General features: G+C 40.1%; 1 pseudogene; it reads right to left on the bottom strand.

Moving 5' to 3' along the window:
- Positions 1 to 594: 594 nt before the first annotated feature.
- On the bottom strand, positions 595 to 6875 carry LOC149198330 (uncharacterized; annotated as a pseudogene).
- Positions 6876 to 10969: the final 4094 nt, after the last annotated feature.

Here is a 10969-nt window from a genome sequence, read left to right as displayed (position 1 = left end):
ATACTGAAATATATGTATGCCGCAACCTATAATTTTTTACTGTAGATGGTCTTTGTCAACCAGGCCAAACTGCAATGGGGCCTCGTTTGACTAGTGGGGTCAAAATCCACCATGATTAAGGAAATAATTGGTAGGCATTAAGATGCATCTACAACAAGAATATATAAGACGAACTATATCTCAGGGGTTTACAAACAAAATGATTTACTTAGAATGGTTCACAAATTGGAGCGCTTGGTGCCCTACTTCATCTCTCCATTTTACATGGAGTGCTTGTTTTATGTTGAGAACATTCAAAGGTCAATAAATGATAGGAGAATTAACATTAAAAAGGCGGATTACGAATATACAAGATGCTACAACATGAAATTCTTGGTAAATTACATACAAACAGAACTACATGAGATTATTGATTAATGACCTAAAAGGTGAATTATGAATGTACAAGATGCTACAACATGAAATGCTTGGTAAATTATGTGCATATAGTTTTCATGCTTTGTTTTGGCCTAACATATATCTTGAAGTTCCCTAACCTTTACTGAAACAAATCCTAAAAACAGTTCTTAATAGCACATGAACGCAACGGTGGATTTAACAATACGTATTTGGATCAATATACCCATAGGGTCCAACCACATTTGTTGAAGATTTGGTGTAATTGTTAGAGGAATTGAAGAGCTTGGAAAGGATGGAATATGAAAGGTCATGCTTGAAATGAAAACCCAACAATATATTGTTAGCTTTGACATCACAGTGAATGATTTTTGGGATCAAGTGGCGATACAAATACTCAATCCCTTATGTTGCTCCCAAAATGATGTTGTATTTGTGTTCCCAGTCTAGTGATCCTCTCATCTCATGAAACAAACCACCCAAGCTTCCGTTGGGCATGTAATTATACATGAGAATCTTGGTTGTGTTGTTGGAATAAAAACCAAGAAGTCTCACAATGTTTTTGTGCTTGATAGAGCCCAATGTCTTCACTTTTGCACCAAATGAGTCTCTGATCTATTGTCCTTCCTTCTATGAAGCTTGAATCTTCTTCACTGCAAATACATCTTTGTTAGACATTTCAGCCCTATAAACAACACCAGAACAACATTTTCCTATGATATTGTTGTCACCTAGACAATCAACAATATCTTCTAAAGAGAAATTGAGTTTCTGGAATAGTGTCATCTGCCATGACCACCCATTTATGAATCTTCAAACTCTTGCTGAGGCATTTTATTAGCTTTTATCAACACAAATATCTAGAAACAACATCATTCCTATATCACTAAACAAAATGCCTATGATTATCTTAACATAAAAAACTCTAGAACTCCCTTTAGGGGACTAAACCCCTAATTGTTCAAAACAATTATCAATCCATGAAGTACAAAGACTTGCATTTCCATATAAATTTCTTAGAGGCATTTCTATGAAAAAAATCATGTTTGGAAGATAGTTGGAGAAATTATTGTATGAAACATTTAAAGACACTTGATTTTGGTAGTTGGCCAAGAATACTCAAATTCTTAACCATCATATTGTGAGATATATCCAAGGTTGCCTGTTTTGTGAGTCTAGAAACCTTTAATGGAATGGTCGCCAAGAGATAATTCCAACTAAGATTAATTGCAATGTCCAATCCTTCTATGCTTCCAATCTTAGAAAATAATTCCACCAATCAATTTTTTGATTTTCAAGTCTAGGTACTGTAATTTAGTGCACAACAAAATCTCTCTTGGTATCACTCCAAACAATTCGTTTCCATTCATTGCAAACTTGTCGAGTGAAATGACATTTCCCAATGTAGAGGGTATGGAACCCATGAACATATTCATTCATAAATCTAATACATGAATATTTTTCAGAAAACCAAGCGTGCTTGGCGGATTAGCTGTAACTATGTTTCCATGAAGATATAGCATCTGAAGTGCATTGCATCTTCCTATCTCTGGAAAAAGGGTTCCTATAAACTAATTATCTACCATTTCAAGGAAGTTTTCTAGTTTCCCAACCTCTTTTTGGATTTCCCCAGTAATCTTATTGTCGCCCAGCTAAAGACTAATCAAAGCTTTGCAACTGCCGATATTGGGAGAAATAGAGCCAGTGAGATCATTTGACAGAACAATCAACTTTGTCACATTTTTCAATTGCAATATTCTTGAAGGAATGCTTCATGTTAGCCTATTGTCAGTAAGATTTAAAGCCTGAAGTGTTTTACAGTTACCTAAACTTGAAGGAATTATTCCATTCAAGCTATTCTTCCAAGTAAATAAGAACATCATATTCTTCAGTTTTCCTATTTGTTGCGGCCTCAGAATTCTGTTGCCGAAACATGGGGGATAACCACCCGGTCCAGACCTTAAGTCAACTCCTTTTCCATTTAAAGTGGTGGCTTCGACTGGGGATAATGGGACCAGTTTCCTGGTGTGGGTTTTAAGATGAGAGTGGGTGGTTCATGAGTTTTTGCAATAGAATGATGATAATCTAAATGACCTATTCTATGATGCAATTCTCTAACTAACTTATTCTAATATAAACCCGGGTATTCCTATGTGGTATGTGATCTACAAAGTTATATGTTTAACATGTGATAATAAAGATTGAACACAACTAAACAGAGATGATAACGTAAAATATAATTCCTTTGACTAAATAGTTAGTCAAAGAAATTTATAAAATATATCGCATATATGATGAGTTATCTATGAAAATCACAATTTCAGCTTGGCATCATACAAAAGTGCAAGTAACGCTTAACAAAAACAATAAATCTCACATACAATTCATGAAAGTAAAGCTTTTTCTCTAATTAAATGTAAACAAAATCAATCATACAAGATAATAGTACCATATGTGTGAAGTCTTGCTCATTTGACAAATGACATAAACCAACTTCTTTCTTCAAATCAAATTGTCTCCCAAGAATATAAAAGTGCATCAACAAAGGAAAGTAGTCTGATATCTAAAAGAAACGATCATGTTCCATAATTTCACCAAAGCATTCACAAACTTACAAAAGTGCATTCTTTGCAAATGTTTTTGATAAAATTTTGGACGCTTCTCTAAATGCATGAGAAGGGTATAAATGCAATTCTAACTAATGTGAAAAAATAGATTATAAATGCTATTCTGGTGTTTAAATTGTTAAACTCAGTTCACTGCTCGATTGCTTTATCTATCAGCTAGTCACTAGTAGTCAGATAAGGAGTAATGTGTGACATCTTGTGGCAGAAATATTCCTGGTGTTTCACCAGAAAGGAATTTAATTCCAGTGCCTCTTTAATAAACTCCTCAATAGTGGGATCATCCTTGTATCTTTCCATGTATTGCTGCATTTCTTGGAGTTGCATGTTTTTGGTTGATATATCGGCTTCATGGCTTATTTTCAGGACCTCCATGTCTTGCTATAATTGTGCGAGCTTCTCAACTGCTTGCGTGTTTATGCTAGCCTTCTCTGCTTCGAGCTATGAAATTCTCTCCTCTTTTTCCCTTAACAAAGTAGAGACTTCAGTAACCTTGTCCATAATAGCTGATGCGTATGCTCTCGTGAACTGTGATAGTCTAGTAAAGTTCTCGATCGGATTGAAAGGAATGTCCTTCCAAACAATGACCATCGGCTCTTTTCTAGGTGGGAATTCTGCTATATCTACCCTTCTCCTTTTTCTCTACCTTCTTACTACAACCTTGTGGAGAGGGCTATAGAAAACATCAAGTGGAGGTATTTTAGTTACTTTCAAAACAATTTCTGATGTGGATAGAGTAGGGATAATTTCAGTATGCTAGGACATTGTCGCTTGTTCCTCCATAGGATTGGGCTCTGTATCCTTATGAACATGTAGAGGAGTTTTACATTCCACTGTTTCTTGGGTATTTGTGGCTTTGGTAGTGCCTTGCAATCTCTGATTAAACTGATCCCACTCCTGCTCCAAACTACTACCTTTGACCTTTGAACTAATCTCTGTAGTTCGGGTGCTAATCACTTGTTTCTCAGCTGACTTCCCACTGGAATCAGCTATGTTATCTTCGTCTTGGGGTTTCCTTGTGTCTGGTGTCTTCTCAGTGTTTACTTGAGAGTCTACTTGAGAGCTAGGACCTCCACTATCAACAATGACACTTGGTGTACACTTATCCTCGAGATTTAATAGATGCATTGGGATCACCTAGAGCCTCTCATTTCTGAATTCCTGAAAGCTTTGAAAATCTTGAGGTTTCAGATTCACCTTTGCCCATTCGAATGCTTGCTCGAAGGATATAGATGATTGTAACAAGTCTTCAAAATAATTATCTTCATGGTTTTATGGCTTGAGCTTTACTCCAGTAGTGACAATATATGCCACTTTGTTTGGATCAAATTGCCTCTAAGGCAACGTATGAAGCCTGAGGGATTCCACATGTGCTGAATCTTTAGTAGCATGAGCAAAATTTGCTAAAGCAAAAGAACCACATTTGACAGGGAAAGTGGGCCATAATGACTTCTTATCGTCTTTGAGAACTTTAGTCAGGCCCTTTCGCACAGTTTGGTAGGCAATCTCTCTTGCTAATAATTTATCAGATACATATAAAGGAAGGACATGTTGATCGACTGTGCTACCAAAAACCCTAATGTAGGTAAACCATTCTTCAATGAAATATTTTCCGACAGTAAATATGTCTGTTACAGCTTCTTGGGAAAACCTAGGGGCTTTCTTATTGAAAATTATTTGATGTAGGGGCAACACAACAACACGAAATATCTTATACAAATGAGGTATGTAATGCGATTCCCATATTTGTTTATGACTGAGATGGATTGGGCAGGGGTCCTGTAAGGTCCATTTCCAACCCATGGTTGGAAATGTCGTGCAGAAACAGATAACATCCATAATGTAGGCACTAAAATAGAATGAAGGGAGGTTATTTGAAGAGGAGGCTTTCTTTTGTTAATATTCGGTAATGGTCGTGGCTAGGTTATCAGATAGGATGGAGGGCCAATTCATGATATGGGAATTAACACAGGCATCAATAAGAGGAATCCATTCTATTGAAAACTTAGTATTATTGGGTAGCCCATACAATCTACATAACATAGCTATTGCATAGTTGTAGGGGTTCGCCAAAGAGGCTATAACATACATACCCGATTTGTCGTATTTGAATTTTTTGTCCAACACTCTCCAACCCTGAATTAGCTTGAAGGGGTCTGGGTTCTTCTTTGTGAAGTTAGCCACAAATGTGTTGTCATAGATATCCTACGGGTCAGGTATGTGGTACATTTTCTTAAGTCCTCTACTCTGAATGACCCTATGAGCTCCATTCTAGAATTCTTGAATTGCCTATCTTCAATGATAAGGTTTGCGATCACCCACCTTATCATTTCCGTGTATGGGAGGATTTTAGCTCTTGCTCCTATTCTATGAAGGAAAGAACATGAAGCATCTCTACATTGAAGTCCCGAGGGCCTTGTTGAGTCGGATGTTTCTCTCGTGATAGTGATTTTAGGATGCTCGTCCTCCAGCCTATTGTAAATAACTTCCCAAGTTGTTGCGCCTTTGGCAGCATCACAAAATGTACCAGCGAAGATAGGAGACATCTCTGTAAACTCAGATTCAACAATGGTCTGCTTGCTCTGTTTCTCATCACCTTTCTTAGTGACATGTCTTTTGTAGCTTGCCTGAAACAGATAAGATATATCAGCACAGACGATATCAAGTAATTAAGACTGAAAGGTTCTCTGAAATGACTTTGGATCGTGAGAAAGGTATAATGAGAGACTCGATGTTAACTACCCATAACCTTGAAAATGATTATCCTTCCCCAGGTAGCTAAATATTTATTAACCTGTTAATTCATTTGTTTTGGTATTTAAAACGTAATTATTTCACACGTTTTACCACTCTTAACCACGTGTTGCAATCTTTAAAGGGATATAGTATAGTGCTACCAGATGAATCAAGCGAAACGTGATTGCGGATATCGCAATATCGCATTTCACAAATCGCTAACGGACATTCTAATGGCACAGTTAAATTTCTTGTAAAGTTTGCGAAGTGTGGAATGCAATTGCAAAATGATGAGGTGTTATTTATCAGGCTATCGCAGCGGGAGACCTAATCACAGATCACAATTTTTTAAAGGTGTTTTAAGATAGTCATGTGAAAATGTGTGATTTGCAATTTGCGATGTGGATTTCATCCTTAATTCATTTTTCAAGGTTTTGCTAGGTATTTTCTTAGAGTTAGGTATTATTATCCTAAGCCTAAAAATTTAAAAGGGTCCCCATTTATAATTCTAACCTTAGGTATTGTTCTTTATAAATGGGGGGGATGTTTCGTAGTATGACACTATTGTATCAGGTATTTCTCAAGATATCTAGTTGCTATTAAGTTGGATTTGAGAAAGACTATTAACAAGGGAAGAAGGTATTGAAATAGAAACATTGTTAACATTGAATTAAAGCTCAGCCAGATTCTTAAAGTAGCCTATTGTGTTAGGAATGCTTCTAAACAAAGTGTTCAGTGATAGGTCTATCACCTCCAAGCTTGTATAGTTGTCAACCTCTGATGGTATACTTCCTACCAAATTATTTTTCCATAAAATAACCTTTTCAATCTTTTGCAACCTACTGAGCTCCTTTGGTGGATAACTTGACAAGTTATTTGCATAGAGCTATAGAGATATAGATATAGAATTGACTATATACTAATTACTAAATTGTTTCCTAGGTTTTCCTGGAGCAGATTAGAAAGATAACAGGACCACAAAGAATTACCCTGTATGGTTGTAACACATTCCTCCCACATCTACCCAAGTAAGCGACTAATTGGGGTAAACTTGTAATGGAACACGTCACACAAACTTGCCACATTAGCAATAGGACTCCAAGAATCCATCCCAACCATTAAGGTAACCAACCCCTAAGTCCCACTGAATGTTTAGTGCATCAAACCCATAGCCTTGGTAATGGTGTAAGGACCATATTGGAGTGGTCTGAGTTTCCGATAGGCTCCGGTAAGGCGTTCCTTTAGCAAATGTAACCAGACTTTGTCGCCCACCTGAACCTTGTGTGGCACTCGATGTTGATCATGTCGCTACTTGTACTTGGCATTTGATTTCTCCAGAATGTCATGGATCTGCTGGCGAATATGTTGGATGTGCTCAATGAAGTTGTTTTCCTTATCTGTTTTGGACTGGACATGAGCCGAATTTGCGTGAGTAGCTGCAAATGGCATGGCCACATTAATGGGACATAGTGGCTGGAATCCCAAGCCCACCTGAAAAGGGTTATGGCTAGTCGAGTTATGGAGAGCCCAGTTGTAGTTGTGCTGAACATAGGGGAGGCTCTCGTCCCATGTGCATGGATGCTTTGAGTTGTACATGTGCAGAATGTGTATGATCATCCTATTGACAACCTCTATCAGACCATCAGTTTGAGGATGGAAGGCTGTGGACTTAGTGAGTTTGGTGTCCAACATCGACCAGAGACTAGACCAAAATGTATTGAGGAACCTGTTGTCCCGATTTGAGATGATAGACTGTGGGATCCCAAAGTGTACCCACACTCATTCAAAGAAGAGTTTAGCAATGGCTTCTACTGTGATATTCTTCTTGCAGGCCGCCATAATGGCCATCTTTGAGAACTTGTCGACGACCACAAAAACACAGTCGTTTCCATGCCTAGTGGAAGGATGGCCTAACATGTAATCCATGGATATGGATTCCCAAGGTCGACTAGGGGTAGATAGCAGGGTATAGAGGCCTTGCTTCTTGATGGTTGGTTTGGCAATGGCACAGGTAGTGCATGATCTGATGTACTTCCCGACATCCTGTCAAAGATTCGGCCAATAGAAATACTTTTGCAGTACTACCACTGTTTTCCCGACCCCAAAATGCTTGGCATCTCGACTGTAGTGTGATTCCAAAATCATCTTGGCATGCTCTCTTGAAGGAACACAAAGGTGACCCTGGTGGCATAACAGGGCATCCTGGAGGTGAAAATCTGGAACATGCTAATCCTCCAAGAGAGTTTGGTATGTGTGGCCGAATTCTGGGTCACTTTTGTAGAGAAGTGGCCAATCAGAAGTCTCGTGCTCACAAGAGTTGAGCACGGTGGTTAACGCCATGATCGGTGGTCGACTAAGGTAATCTGCAACATTATTGATGCTGCCCTTCTTATACTTGATATTCAAATGGAACTGTTGCAGCTATGTGGACCACTTATGATGGTGATCATTCTGCAATTTCCCTTGGGTCTGTATGAAATGTAGGGGTCGGTGGTCTGTGTGGATGACCATTTCCTTCTCCAAAATGTAATGCTTCCATTGTCGGTAGGCCTGCACAATGGAATACATCTCTTTGTCATAAGTGGTATAATTCCGGACTGTGTCTGAAAGTGTCTCACTGTGATATGTCGCTAGATGCCTGTGTTGAGTAAGGACTACCCCAATAGCATAGTCAGAGGCATCTTTCTCGACCTCAAATGGTTGTTTCAAGTCTGGTGATGGGAGCACCGGTGCCGAGCAAAGGCGATGTTTCAACTCTGTGAATGCCTTCTGTTGAGATTCAGACCAAAAGAATTTTTCTTTCGCTCCTCCCTTGGTGACTTGACTCAAGGGCCAAGTGATATGAGAAAAGCCCAACACGAACCTGCGGTAGAAGTTGGCAAGACCTAGAACGCTGCGGAGCTTTGTCAGAGTGGTTGGAGATGGCCAATCCCGAATGACTTGGATCTTGGTTGGATCCACATGCACTCCCTGTTCATCAATAATGTATCCCAGATACTGAACCTGGGTCATGCCGAAAGTGCATTTCTCCAAATTGGCACATAACTTGTGTTTCCGCAGTGTTTGAAGAACCTGTTGGATGTGGTGGAGGTGTTCTTCCAAACTCTGGCTGAAGATCAGGATGTCATCTACGTATACCACTACAAATGAGTTGGTGAATGGCCGCAAGATGTCATTCATTAGCCTCATGAAGGTTGTAGGAGCATTCGTCAATCCGAAAGGCATAACCAACCATTCGAAAAGGCCCACCTTGGCTTTGAAGGTAGTCTTCCACACATAAAAGGGTTCGATTGGTACCTGGTGATATCTTGACTTCAAATCGATCTTGCTGAAATATTTTCCCCCCTTCAGTTGGTCCAAGAGGTCATCAATCTGTGGGATCGGGTACCTATTATCGACAGTGATCTTGTTTAGTGCCCGATAGTCAATACAGAGTCTCCAAGTCCCATCCTTCTTCTATACCAACATGATTGAGCTCCCACAGGGCAATGAATTCGAATGGATGTGACCTTTCTATAGCAGCTCCTGAATCTGCCTCTTGATTTCATCGTTCTCCAGAATGGAAAGCCGATAGATTGGTCCATTGGGCAGCGGCTCACCTGGAGTTAGATTGATGGAGTGTTTGACCTGACAGTGCACAGGAACCCCTACGAGGGAGGTGAAGATGTCCTCGTACTCCTCCATGACCTTGTCCATCTATAGTTGTTGTGCGGAGGGGCCCTGTCTAGAGGTCATGGCCACCATCTTCTTCTTTCCTTGAGGGCATATCATCATTAAAACAAACTTTCCAGCTTTGGAAATGAGCTTAATGCATTGTTTTGCAGTAACCAAAGAGATGGGAGTAGGCGATGCTACCTCCAGTATCCTATACAACTTATTTCCCAAAGTAACAATAATAGCACGGGACCTTGATTCATACATAGCATGTCACTTCCACAAGTATGGTTGTCCTAATAATACATCACAAACTTCAAGGGAGCAATGTCACACAATACCTCATCTGTGAACAGCTTGATGTTGTATGGAAGGTGACACTGTTGGCTCACGCGAAGATCCCGTCTTTGGTGAAGCCACCCGATGCTGTACGGTTGTGGATGTGTTGTGGTTGGTAAGCCCAGCCGCTTCATGACCTTTGCCAAAATGAGGTTCTTTTGGCTCCCACTATCAACAATGAACTGTAGAGGGGAGGCCTTTACCCACATCTGGGAGTGGAAGAGACGCTCCTCCTCCTCTGAATCTTCGGGTTCCTCCTTCTGGATCTTCATGGTGGCAACGGTGGCATTGGGCTCTGCATCAATAATCTGTTTCCCTTTATCATTCCCCTTGTCAGGTTCTGACTCAAAGTTAGAACATGTATTTGATTTTGAAACATTTAGCACAGCCACCAGTGACTGCTTGGCCCGACACTCACTTGTGTTGTGAGTGGAGCTATTATGTAACTCAAACCACTTTCCCATGTCCTTTTTCGGCTTCGCGATGTTGTTCTTTGCTTGCAGCTTTGGCGGGTTGTGTTGGGCCACCCTGCCTTGGCTTTGTCCTTTTTTCTGCGATTTGGGGGTACCTTTCCCTTGCTTCGGATTCGCAGATGCAAAGTCTCGCTTCTTCTGTTTAAACTTTTGCTCAACCTTGACGGCATATCGGTATTCCGTGCTGAGCGAGGAGATGTTTAGGAATTATATTTCTTCCTGGATGTACTTGTGCAGGCAGCCGTGATATTTGAGTACCAAATGCTGCTTCGAATCCTTGATACCCAACTTTGTGCGAAGGGTATGGAAAATATTGGTAAAATCCAGCATGTCTTGGTCCCTTCCCTGCCGTAGCATGGTCCACTTTATGTATTGATCCTCATAGCTTCCGACAAGGTAGTACTGCTCCTTGATGGCATCCCAGAATGAATTCCAAGTGGGTGCGGCTGAAAATAGTGAGCCTGTACTTTCATCCTTCTGCTCGCAGTAGGTTTCCCACCAGTCCTTGACGTGGGGGGTTGCTTTGAGAAGAGCGAAAATAATCTTTTCCTGACTGGAGAAATCATGAACAAAAAAATAACCATTTAGTAGATTTAACCATTTATCGACGCAATCTGCATCTATATGACCCTCGAATATGGGGATTTCAAAATTAACTTGTACCTTAAACGGTGTGGCATTTCCAGAGTAGCTGTTGGAAGCTGATGAGTCGCCCCTGGGTAGCCGCTGAAGGATCTGGGCAAAGCT

The sequence above is a fragment of the Pinus tabuliformis genome, chromosome 2_2, assembly GCF_031772625.1.
Source record: "Pinus tabuliformis cultivar Carrire ecotype Pingquan chromosome 2_2, CPIR1, whole genome shotgun sequence".
Lineage (NCBI taxonomy): Eukaryota > Viridiplantae > Streptophyta > Pinopsida > Pinales > Pinaceae > Pinus > Pinus tabuliformis.
Note: the sequence above shows the minus strand (reverse complement) of the source record. Positions and strands in the feature narration are given on the sequence as shown.